The sequence below is a fragment of the Enhydra lutris genome, unplaced genomic scaffold, assembly GCF_002288905.1.
Source record: "Enhydra lutris kenyoni isolate GAN:26980312 unplaced genomic scaffold, ASM228890v2 scaffoldscaffold13, whole genome shotgun sequence".
Lineage (NCBI taxonomy): Eukaryota > Metazoa > Chordata > Mammalia > Carnivora > Mustelidae > Enhydra > Enhydra lutris.
The window spans coordinates 8,145,596-8,158,242 of NW_019154097.1; positions in this window are offsets into that span (position 1 = coordinate 8,145,596).

A 12,647-nucleotide genomic window follows, 5' to 3' on the forward strand; every position below is an offset into this window, starting at 1 on the left:
TTTTTCTCTGGGGGAGATGCCGAAGCCCCTTGGAGGAGCTGTTTGCTCTTGGGGGTATGTTCTCTTCCCTGCAAGATGCTGCCTGTTAGCCCCGTGTGCCTCATAGTGGTCTCCAGTGGATTGACAGCCAAAAGTCATGGGGCTTTGGGAGCTGGCAATTTATAGGGAAATGCTAGTTTTCAGTGGTGAGCAGGGAGATGCTTCATTCAGCAGAAAGAAAATTGGTGGTTGGATATAAAATTGTACAACATCTATTATGTTACGTAGCTGCTTTTGGCTCTGGTGGTACAATGCTAATCCCATAGCTGAGAATCTCAGTGTTCAAGCTGTTCCTTTCTCTTTTCTTTCTCAGTTTGAAAAACTGGGCTAAAATACACATAGCACAAAATGCGCCGTATTCGCCGTCCTTAAGCACGTAGGTCAAGGGTACTGAGCACGTGGCGTGTTGTGAAGCCATCACCACCCGCCATCTCCAGAACTCTCTCATCTTGCAAAACCTAAACTTGAAACCTGCCAAATAACAACTCCCCTCTCCCGCACCTCTCCCCTTAGCCTCTGGCAAACAAACCACCCTTCGAATTTCTGTCTCTGACTTTGACTCTCAGGATTCATCCAAGTTGTAGTGTGTGTCGAGTCCCTTCCTCAGCCTGTGAGGTCAGTCTTTTGAAGGCTCAATGATGTTCCATTGTATGTACATACCACCTTTTGTCTTCCTTTCTTTCAGAGATTTCTAGAGGGTTACTTCTTGAGTCCTAGGCGACCATAAGCCACTCATAGCAATTCTGAAAGCCTAACAAATCTTTTTTTTTTTTTTTTTAAGATTTTGTTTATTTATTCATTTGACAGAGATCACAAGTAGGCAGAGAGGCAGGCAGAGAGAGAGGAGGAAGCAGGCTCCCTGCTGAGCAGAGAGCCCAATGCAGGGCTCGATCCCAGGACCCTGGGATCATGACCTGAGCCGAAGGCAGAGGCTTTAACCCACTGAGCCACCCAGGCGCCCCCTAACAAATTAAATCTTTACTTGCATTGTTTGCCTTGGCCCAGAGAATTCTCAAACCCCTTTCACTGTGGGCTCTCATTCTAGCCCCTTCCGAGTGGCTACGAGCCAGCACCTGCTAAGCAGAAGTGCTGAGAGATTAGAACTGCGAAGATGAATTATAACTGCAGTGTGGGTGGAGCCTTTTAAATCATTGGGGAAAGGGCCCAAGAGTCCCTGAGGCTAGTGAGGGACGGAAGGATGAGGGCCCCTGAGTCCACTAGTAGCCTGAACACATTCCAGTAAAACTGGGTGCGAGCTCTGTTCCTGGGAGAGGGGGATCCTGCCAGAGCTTTTGTTTCCACACCTGGCTTGGTCTAGACTCCAGTATTTTTTCCAGGGGCTGATGTCATAGAAAGAATTGAAAAAGACATTCTGAAATGTTACAAGTGTTGGCATCAAGTTAAAATGGAGGAAAATGTCTACAAAGCTGGCTTTATTCAACAGAAAATCACGTACGCTATATGGAGTTTTTCTGTGCAGTGTCCTGCTCTTGAGTCCTGCAAAGCGCTACGTCACCCCTCACTTCAAATGCTGCAGGAGGAGGGCTCAGGCCAGGACCAAGTCTGTTGGACTCTGGGGCCGCTACTTGGGCATCCAAAGTTAGTGTGCTTACTGCCCCATCTTCCAGACGTGGAGGTGTACTGACCTGGGTTCACGTGCCGGGCCTGCGTTTTACCAGTTGGGAGATCGTGGTTGATCCCCTTTCTTCCTCTGTTCTCTCGTTTGTCTTTTATGTCACTGCCCATGGTATGAGGATTCCCACCAAAAAGGATAAGTGAGAGAAAAGATGCACGAGTGCCTTGTTAATTAGCTAATGGTTAACAAGTGCTTCTTTTCTTCTTTTCTTTTTTTTTTTTTTAAGATTTTATTTATTTGAGAGAGAGAGCACGTGAGAGAGAGAGAGTTCAGGGCAGAGGAAGACAGAGAAGCAGACTCCCCACAGACCAGGGAGCCCAGTGTTCAATCCCAGGACCCTGGGATCATGACCCAAGCCGAAGGCAGATGCTTAACCGACTGAGCCACCCAGGTACCCAACAAGTACTTGTTTTCAATAATTTTGGAGATGGAGGTTTCTTATTGAATCAACAAGTGAATGAATTGACTATTTGCCCTATTTTACACAATAGGAAACAGAAGGTCCAACCGCCCAGCTTGTAACTCTAGGTCTGGGACCTACTGCAACAGGCCCCTTGAGCTGGAACCTGCCGTCGGCTCCAGGAGGCAGGACAGAATGAAAGGGGCAAGCGTGTGATGATCCTGGCTGGGTGGGCCATCAGATACTGGTGTGGCAACCCCCGGTCCATCCCTGAGGTGTCACTGGCAGGGAGCCTCCCTGAGGGAGAGCTGCGGGATCTGGTGTGGGGGGTTACACCTCTGTGACACACACCAGGGAGCTGGGAAACATTGGCGTTAATGCCCCGGGCATCCTTTGCCCTGCCTGTTGGTGGCCTTTGTCATAAATCCAAATTAAATTTAGGTGAGCGGTGAGGTATTCTCACCAAGCTCTGACCCTGCTACAGGCTTGAGAGCCCGACCCAGTTCACTGCTCCTTCTCTTTTCCTCCTTCCTTCCCTTTTTCCCCCTTCTCCTTTACTTCTTTCTCTTCTTCCTCTCCACCCTTCTTCCCTTCCATCCTCCCCTTGCTCTCTTCTGGTCTACACAGCTCAGACTCCTGGGCTCTCGTGTGCAAAGAAACAATAATCCCAGGAAAGTTATTAAAAAATAATTCTGGGTCTGGGGCAAACCTGGACTGTTGGTCACCTTACTTCAAATCTACTGCTATTTTCTACTCTATCTGACTGGAGACTTCTATTGTCCTACAGAAGATCTTGTCCCTTTTAGGAGGTGGGCATAGTTAGCCCCGAATTGGAAGAGTCACATACCTGGCCTCTCAAGGAGAACAGGTTCCAAATTCCTTTTCCTGGTGCCAGACACTAGCCCTCCCAACCCGCTGGGCTGCGTCTGCTCCTTCCTCTTCTCCACCAAGCTCCTCGCCTCCCTGCTCTGCCCACCACATTTTTCAGCATTACTGGTTTTAATTTCCTTTACCATCCCCTTTGCAAAAACTTCTTTCCTGATTTAATTACTACTTCTCTCAATTCAATTTCACTCTCTTGATTGTCATTAAACTCCCAGAATTGTTTCTCCAAAGAATTTAACGGTGAGGCCCTCTGCTTAGAGATTAATTGTCATCATTACGCCTTCAAACACAGGTACTTTCTTACTTCTCTTCAATTATCTCCCAGAGAAAGGGAAGTGACCGTCCTTCTTCTCGGGGCCTCTCTGAGAACAAACACTGCTGGGGGCTGCCTTTTGAGAGAGAGAGACAGAGAAAGCGAAGTCTCATAGATTTTTCTTCCACTTTCTACTGACTCTAATCTCAGGATCTCAGAGGAGCCAGAGAGCCCCAGGCTCCTCAAGGGCTCAGGCTGTGAGCGCATGGAGCGAAGGCTCCAGAAAAGGCAGTCCGGCCTTGAGAAATGAGGGCTCTCTGTCAGGAGGGTTGTGGGGACTGTGAGGAACGGCAGCAGGGGCTAGCTCTGGCCTTGAACATCCTGCCCAGACGGGGTCTCTCAGAGGAACTAAGGCTGTAGCTCAAGGGAACAGAAACATTGCGGGTTAGAATTTCCCTTCCCTGGAGTGTCGCTCTTAGGACACAAAGCCCCCGTGCCCCACGCTCCCACTGTTCCCTCATGGTCTCAGTACACGACCTTGACCTTGAAGAGACATACCCAGTCCTCAAACTCTGTTTTTGCCAGCCCTCAATGTCTTCTGTCTTTGTGGGCAAACCTCGAAAAACAGTTGCTAGGGGAGGAGGAATGATTCCAGGTGGGGCTGCCGCGAGCTTCTTGTATGATTCAGTTGCTGCCCCTTCTGCCTGGCCCGGGTCTGAGACCCGACCCAGCCTGGCCCCTAGGAGCTGTGCGATCTCCGTGCTCCGCTACCCGGAGCCTCGGTTCCCTCGTCTGCAGATATTCAGACATCATATCATGTGAAAGGGATAAAGACCTGTGTTTCCATTGTGTGAGGGTAAATGAAAGAGTTAAACTCAGGCATTCAGCACAGTGCCTGGCTCATAAGAATCCTTCAATGACAAGTAGTCACAATGAGTATTCACAATGAGTAACCTTTGGTCCTGGAGGTTGTAGAATCCCCATCTTTTAGTACTGAAAAGAAAATTCCAATTCCAGTCTCCAGTTTGAATCTGAAGTCATCTGTTCGGTCTCTGCTTGGATGCCTCCTGTGATGGGGAGCTCACTGTTCTTTGGGAATCCATGCCTTCTTTGGACCATTCTGTAGATGCCAAGTAGGAGCTCCATTTACAGGTCTGATGAGCTTAAACTTTCCAACTGCAGGGAACAGGATGCCTTTCCCTATTCAACTGCTGCTGGAGGACTGAATGATTGGAGGATAATCAAGCAGATAATTCCATAATGTAGTCTTAGGTGAGGGCTCCAGACTCCTGACTTTCCCCTTCCCTGGTTCGTGGGACTCTAGGTCAGCTGAAGATGAGGCTGGGGCTGAGGAGGAGCCCAGCTAATCCAGGCACATTTTATAGACAAGGCCTTAAAGATCCCCAAAGAATCTTTGAAATCACCCTTTTATTGGGTTCATGAGCACTCATAAATGATACCATCTATTCCTGGTTATTCATGCTCATTAAATGTCAGAGTAAAGAGTGTAGAGCTCACGAGGGGCCCCGTCCCTATTACTCCGGGGCCGCTTGGCTGCATTTATGAAGAGAAGTCACTGGGGTGTTTAATATAAGCTACCCGATTTGTCTAATAAAATCCTTCCACATCCAACGTTACCAGCTTCGTGTCACACGCTCTTGTGCTATTGTGACAGTACCGGAATGTATTTTAAATCTCCATTGTGTCTATTTAATTTTTATTTAAAGGAAATGATTTTCACCATTTAAGGCAGATTTTCTAATGTAAATGTACCTATATACCTAGGAGTGAGGAATTAGAAATGTGCTGTCGCACGCACCAAGACGGCAAGGGAGTGACTCAAGGATAGCACGGTATAGGAAGGAACAGCTACTCATTCATGGCTCCATTAATCTACTCATTGTAGATCCATACTGTTCTCCCAAGACTTATGATTTGTACAGCAGCGGAGTCACATTTCTGTGTTTACATAAAGCTAAATTTATTCTCATTTCATGCTCAATTGATGTAATCATATTTTAATGACATATTTTATATAGGCTTCTAGAAGGTTTGGATTGGCTCTTAGAACTTAATTTGGCCAATCCTTCCTGTTACAGATGAAAACATTGAGGCCCAGAGACGTTAAAGGATTTGCCCACCATCACACTGGTAGTGAGCACAGGGCTGGGATTCTAGCCTAGATTTTACACATTCAAACGTAGTGCTCTTTCTACCATAGCAGGAATCCCTTACTACACGTGTATGTGTCTGGATTTCATGTGCACACCCGCACCAGAGGGAGGACACACGCACACATAACTATGTTTACAATAAGGGCGTCCGACTGCAATGTTTGTCAGCATTGACCACCAGGATTTTCGGGGTCCAACTGGTGCTTCCATGGCTGTTGCCTTGCCTCCCTTTCTTGAATCCCAGCTTTAGCTGTGGGGGAATAAAAAACAGACAAGTCCTGAATTAGAACAGCGGGCCTTCAAGCCATCTGTCACTCTACCTCTCTGGTCCTCAGTTCCCTCATATATAAAATGGAGTTATTTCCCTCACCTCCCCAACCCTCCTTCTAACTGCATTATCTGTTGTATCTAAACCAAATGGTACTGGTTTAGAACTCACCCCAGGTATAGTGAGATGAGCTTCTTTAGTGATGATAAAGGTTCCTCATCCTCTAGCTGGAGATTCTGTTTATGTTGAATTAACCCAGCTGGTGGATCAACTTGCTATCACCCAGGTGTTGCCCCTGCCTCGAGCCCATTGATGAGGAACCACAACCCCCTTTTCTGGATTTCCCCTCATGGGCACAAAAAGCATCTACACATGCGTTGCAGACTTTCTAGAAGACTCAAGAAAACAAGAGAGTTTTGTATCATTGTGTTGCTTGTTTTCCCTTGTTAGAACACCCTTCTTTAAGGTTCACCCCAGAAGTTACCTGTCTCTCACTTCAAAACACAGAATTACTAAGCTCATCTATTCTCTATCATTGAGGAATTATGTTTTGCTTCAACAATGACCTGTAAAACAATGTCTTAAATATGATTTAAGTTTTTCTCCTTTGTGAAAGGACTTCAGAGATAGGCATCCTAGGGCTGGTGCCATAATCTCATCAATGTCCTTACCTCTTGTCTTTCTGTTTTGTTATCCTTAGCACTAGCCAACCTCTTCAATCAAGATCACCTCAGGACTACAAAATGGCTGCTGCCACACCAGTCATTACAACCATGTTTCAGGCAGAAAAAATGGAAGACCAACAAAGAACCTGCCCATATAACCCCATCTTCAGGAAGAATTTCCAGCAATCTTATCTAGTTTCTTCCTTTATACCATTGACCAGAAGGTAGTCATATGACCACTCTTATCTGGAAGGGAGGCTGGGAAATCTAACTTTTCAGCCAGGCACATTGCTACCTTCAACAAAATCAGGGCCCTGTGTAAGTAAGAAGAGAGGAATAAACTTTGGGTAGGCAAACCAGCAATGGCTGCCACAACCCCTGACTCTGTTCTGGGCCTCCCTTTGCATAGCCAATGACTCATTGCCTTAAAACTAAGAGGCCATCACACTGCTGAAGGGAGGGAATGGAGTACTAGCAATGGTTGGCACTTTCATCTGCTGTCTCCATTAAAGTCTCTGAAAGTGGAAGGGCCAGGGGAGAGATTTATTTATTTCTTTATCCCCAGCCTCCCAACCAGAATTTGAAACTGACCATCCTGCTTAGAACAGAAGAGGTTATGGTTGCCTTTGGTTTCCTGTTGTGCTGCCCAAGGATTGTCTGAGTGTCGATATGTCTCCTAAAGCTGCGGGCTCAGCTGAAGAAAGGGTTTTTTTTTTTTTTTTTTTTTTAAGATTTTGTTTGTTTGTTTATTTATTTATTTATGAGAGTGAGAGGGGGAGGAGCAGAGGGAGAGGAAGAGAGAGAAAATCCCAAGCAGACTCCATGCTCAGGTCAGAGCCTGACGTGGGGTTTGATTCTAGGATCCTGAGATCAGAACCTGAGCCAAAACCAAGAGCCAGGGCTCAACCCACTGAGCCACCCAGGTGCCCCAAGAAAGGGGTTTTCTGAGATAGCAAGAGTGAGAGCCAAAGAGAAAAGGAGCCAAGGGGAAAGGAGAGAGGCTGTGGGGACAGAGAAAGAGGGGATGGAAGAGGGAAGAGGGAAGAGCAGAGGGCTTTTTAACGTCCAAGGCAGGACAAAAATACATTGACAGTATCCACGCCGGTGAGTGACCCAAAGGTACATACAATGGTCTGGGAACCGGCACCCCAGTTCTTTATTCCAGTCTCCCTCATTCCAAAACAATATATGTATATTGAAGACTATGTGAAACATATGAAAAGGCACAAGAAAGAATATTTTGAAAACTGCTTTCTTGGTGTGTAATTGACATAGACTAAACTGTCCATATTTAAAGGGTATAATTTGATACATTTTGACACAAGTATCTATCCATGAAATCATTGCCACAATCAGCATCACATATCCATCACCCCCCAAAACTTTCCTTATTTCCTCCCCTCATGCCCCTGCCTTGCCACCTCCTCCCCACCAGCAGTCCCTGGGCTGCTTTCTGTCACTAATGATGACTTCGCATTTTCTTAAACATCATGCAAATGTATATAATGTATGTGCTCTTTTTTGCCTGGCTTCTTTCACTCAGCATGATAATATGAGGGAAGAAACCCCACCCAAACCCAAATTATAGAGAAGTATAATTAATGATGTAACATAGACCTGCCAGGGCTGGATTGAGAACAATTAATGTTTAGTCCTATTTGCTTCAGCTTTCCTTCTGGTTTTTATTTTTTGTGTTTTTGGTAATGTCATTTACATAAAAACAAAAAGTTTTTAAAATCTGTACATTTTAATGACCAGTTATAAAGCAAACCGCTTTTTGAGAGCGGTTTTGAGAGTGCTGCGTGAGAGCCCCATGCAGGCCAAGAAATGGGGCCTTGCACGTGCTCTGTGTCCCCTGCCCCCTGACAACTCCACCTCCCTTCCCCAGTCCAGATCATCACTCATCTCACTTTTGTGAAAGTCATTTTCTTGCTTTTCTTTTTGGTTTTATGACCTAAGTAAGTATCTGTCCCAGGATGGCAGAGTTGAGTCACCCGTTTGTGAATTCTGTATGAATTCCACACGTCCTCTTCTGTGACTTGCATTTTTTCTCGTTCTGTTTGTGAGATCAGCCCTGTTGTGCCTGGTGGCCATGCTTGGCCCGTTTGAATAGCTGTGGAGTATTGGGTCGTATGATTACAGGCTGTGGGCCTGGCCCATACCAGCCAGAAACTTCTTAAATGCCATCTGTTTGGCCCTGCACGGGCACTCAGGCCTGGTAGCCATTAGACAGTCATCACTGGATAGAAATAAGCAAAATGTCCCCCACCCCTGCTGCCAGCAACCCCCAACCCCCACCGTGTGTCCATGGGAGGTTAGTCATAGTCACATATGCAAATCGTACCTATTTACAACAACAGCTTCTGCCTCACAGTATTCTTCTGAAGAAGCAAGGCTTTTGAGAGAAATCATGAACTTTATGTCATCGTATGTGTCGGCTCAGCCTACTATAATGGAATACCCCGGACTGAGGGCTTAAATAGCAGGAGTGTCTTTCCACAGCTCTGGAGGCTGGAAGTCCAAGATCAAGGTGTTGGCAGTTTTGGTTTCTCTGGCAGCTTCTCTCATTGGCTTGCAGATTGGCTGCCTTCTGTCCTCACGAGGTCGTCCCTCCAACTCCTCACTCTCCCCCTCTCTGTGCTGCTCTTCTATAAAGTCCTCAGTCACACTGGGTTAGAGCCCACACTAATGGCCTCATTTTATCTTAATCCCCTCTTTAAAGGCCCCGTTTCCAAATACAGCCCCATTCTCTCTCATGGTCCAGGGGGTTAGGACTTTGAGATATGGATTTGGGGGGAAGGGCACCAAGTAGCCCACCATTGTCGTGTTGATCTGAATACAGCTAGTTATACTCTCCATGTGAGAAAGAAAAGGCAGGACAAAGTTGGAGGATCTTTTTCAAAAGGCGAGTCCCCCCGCCCCTCCACTCTCTTCCTTAGGCCTTCGCTCCACGCGGCTCACTGCACCTCGATGCCATTAGACACGGGCTTCTTTAAAAGATGCTCTCACTATACATTACATAAGAAAGATAAGAGGGATGCCTGTGTAGCTCAGTTGGTTGGGCGGCTGCTTTCGGCTCAGGTCATGATCCCGGTGTCCTGGGATCGAGTCCCACATTGGGCTCCTTGCTCGGTGGGGAGCCTGCTTTTCCGTTTGCTTCTGCCTGCCACTCTGCCTGCCCGTGCTTTCTCTCTCTCTCTCTCTCTCTGACAAATGAAAAAAATAAATAAAAAAGGATTAGAAATCAAAACCTAGTTTTATGTTTCGTCATGTATCAAACACATTATAGTAAGAGTCACTGAAGTCAGTGCTTGCGGTCTAACCACCTGGGTGGCTCAGTGGGTTAAGCCTCTGCCTTCAGCTCAGGTCATGATCTTGGGGTCCTGTGATCGAGCCTCACATTGGGCTCCCTGCTCAGTGGGGAGCCTGCTTCTACTTCTCCCTCTACCCCTCGCCTCCCCAGTCATGCTCTCTCTCATGCGAGCTCTCACTCTTAATTAAATAAATAAAAAAGCAGGTTCACTGCATTATTCAAGTTAAAAAAATGATTTAGACCTCAGCCTGCCCTAGCAGACAGACCAGATTGCCCGTCCCCGGCCATCTCTAAAGGTGTTCTGTTTATTCTGTGATGACCGGTGTGTCTACTGGTATGGTCCGTTATGAGCATGTTCTCTCATGGTGAATGACTAGATCCTAATCGCCTCCCAATGAATTAGGGAAATAATTTGAATCCCTGTTGTACCAAGGAAATAACTGGAGAATGAAGAATGTGAGATTCTCAAGGTCATGAGCAGGAAAGTCACAAAGCCAGGTTGCATCTCTTTGTCTGGGTCAATATGAATGCCACAATTGCCTTCTTCTCTGAAGATGAGGTCCATTAGCAGTTTTCTGTTTAAAGTGGGGTGCAGCGGTGATAGTCTTTGGAGCGGGGAGGAAGTGAAACTAACATGACGGCCCAGAGTGACCAAGAGGAAAATAGGAAAATGAGTTGATCAGGAGGCAGGAAGACCGGGCAGAGCTGGGGAAGTAATCTTCATCTTCTGGTAGCAGGTGTACTTTCTGCTTTTCAGCCGGTGGGCACACTGCGTCCCACTTGCTCTTTGATGTCTGTGTTTCCAAGGCTTCTGTGCCCCGCCATAATCTGAACTCATGGATTTTGTCATTTCATCCTTTGTATGTTGAACTGTTGCCATGAAAGTTTAGGGGATCCCCTGGGAAACCATCTGCAAACTGTAGTTTCTTTGTGGGAAAATTTAAAAACCATCCAGTCAAGTTCTTACTTTGTTACAAAATGAATAGAGTTTTCCATTTCTTCTCAAGTTAGGACCAGCAAATGTGGTTGTTTAGGTCAGGGGTTGACCAACTTTGGTTGAGCCTAACGTAGCCACTGGGCGTTTTTGTAAATAAAGTTTTATTGGAACCGAGCCATGCTCATTCATTGACATATTGTCTATGGCTGCTTTCTTGCTATAGGAGTGGAGGTGAATACTTGGGACTGAAACTGTGGGGTCTACAAAGCTTAAAACAGTTACTCTCTGACTCTGTATCAGAAAAGTTTGTCAATTCCTAGCTTGATTATTATTCCCAAGTATTAGCTGTCCCTCTCTGGGGGAAGGTTATACTTCCCCTTGCCACTGACTTTTTTTGTTGTTGTTGTCTTTTTAGGGAGATTTCTGAGGGGCCAGGACAGTTTCAAAGTGCAAGGGCTCCCTCTTTTTTTGTTACCTCAAAGAACTCAAAAAACAGCCTCTCTGTGCAGACACTTATTCTCCAGAGCTAAGCTCTCTGCTTCTTATCTGTGCTTCTTAGAGCTCTACTTTCCGAGGTGGGTGGCACAAGTTTTTAGAAGGAGTGAAAACAGTAGTCTGTATTGAAGAGTGAGTTCATTTGTGAAACGGAGGGCTGAGGGAGATGCCAGGGCAATCCCAGAGGTGAGGCGGAGGCAGAGGCTGAGGTCACCCAGATGAAGAAGCCACAGCTGGGGCCGGATGCACCACCACACGAGAACCATGTTCAAGGAAATTCCACTTGTTCACGTGTTCCACATCTGGGGCAGAGGCGGGTACAGAATATAAGTTTGGCAAACAGAGGAACAGCCATGGACAAGAAAAGACCCCCACGTATTTGTGTAGGAGGTTGAGCATTTGAGAGGAGCTTTGTGTCTGAAACACCTACGTGGTCAAGATGGCTGACTCTCCACTGAAGATAAGAGCTTCCTTTGACGGCTCTCAGAGTTGTCACCGGGGAGAGGTTGCCTGCTCAGGGACTTGGTCGACATGTGACTTCAGGCCAGGCCATAGAAGTTGAGTGGTGGAGATGTGTATTTCCCACACGGGCTAATCTATTTTCCCCCCATGCTTTGACCCCCCCCATGCTTTGACCCCCATGTGTGCGCCTACTGAAATATGTCTGGTAACGCCCTGTCCTTCCTCATGCTGGGGCCTAATGATGGAGTTACGGGTCTGACTCCTTCATTTCATGGACGGGCAAACTGAGACCCATGCAGAGACATGGGGCTGCGTGATGTCACCAAGTAAAAGTTGCAGAGTTGGGTTTTTCCACATTTACTTGATTCAGACTTCACAGAGGCCCCCTCCCACTCCTCACGCCCATATTCACATGGGAGCTGCTGAACTCGTCTCCCTGTGAGCTGACAGACACCACAGAGTGGACCTTCAGGGAGACCGGCCTGACATCACGGCTCAGGCGTCACCCAGACTGCACGGTGCAGGGAGAGTGACACGGCAGAGAAGAGCTTCGGGCGCACCCTTCCTCCCCCACCAACACGTCTACTCCTGGTTTCATTTTTAGGGGAATCCCTCCTGCCTTCAGCCAGGGGCCTCCTGAGGCAAATGGCTTGAGTGACTGTCACCACAGCCCTGGGATGGAGACCACAGACGGTGACCACAGGGCTGGGCAGCTGGGGCTGTTTAGAAAGCAGTTTCCCTTTGACTGTCTGGCTAGAGATTACTCTTCACACGTGTTCCAGGTCCCGTCTGCCCTCCTCGCGCACCTCTCTGTCTGATTGTTCTGAGCTGCGGCTGGTAAGCATGTCCTCCCTAGAGCCCAGAGAGCGGCATGCAGGTTCCCCAGCGGGACATTCTGAGACCTTCTCTCGCCCACGTGGCTGCCCTTGTCTCTGTGAGCCTTACACATAGAGATGCCTTTCAGACCTCTGTGCTTTTGTGCAAACTGTTTCTAATGTCTAGACTTCTCTCCCCAGTCTGGACTGCTTGGAACATTCCCTCCTCATTCTTTTATTTTTAAAAATGACTTATTTTTATAAATTTTGATAAAATGTACATAACCTAAAATTTACCATTTTAG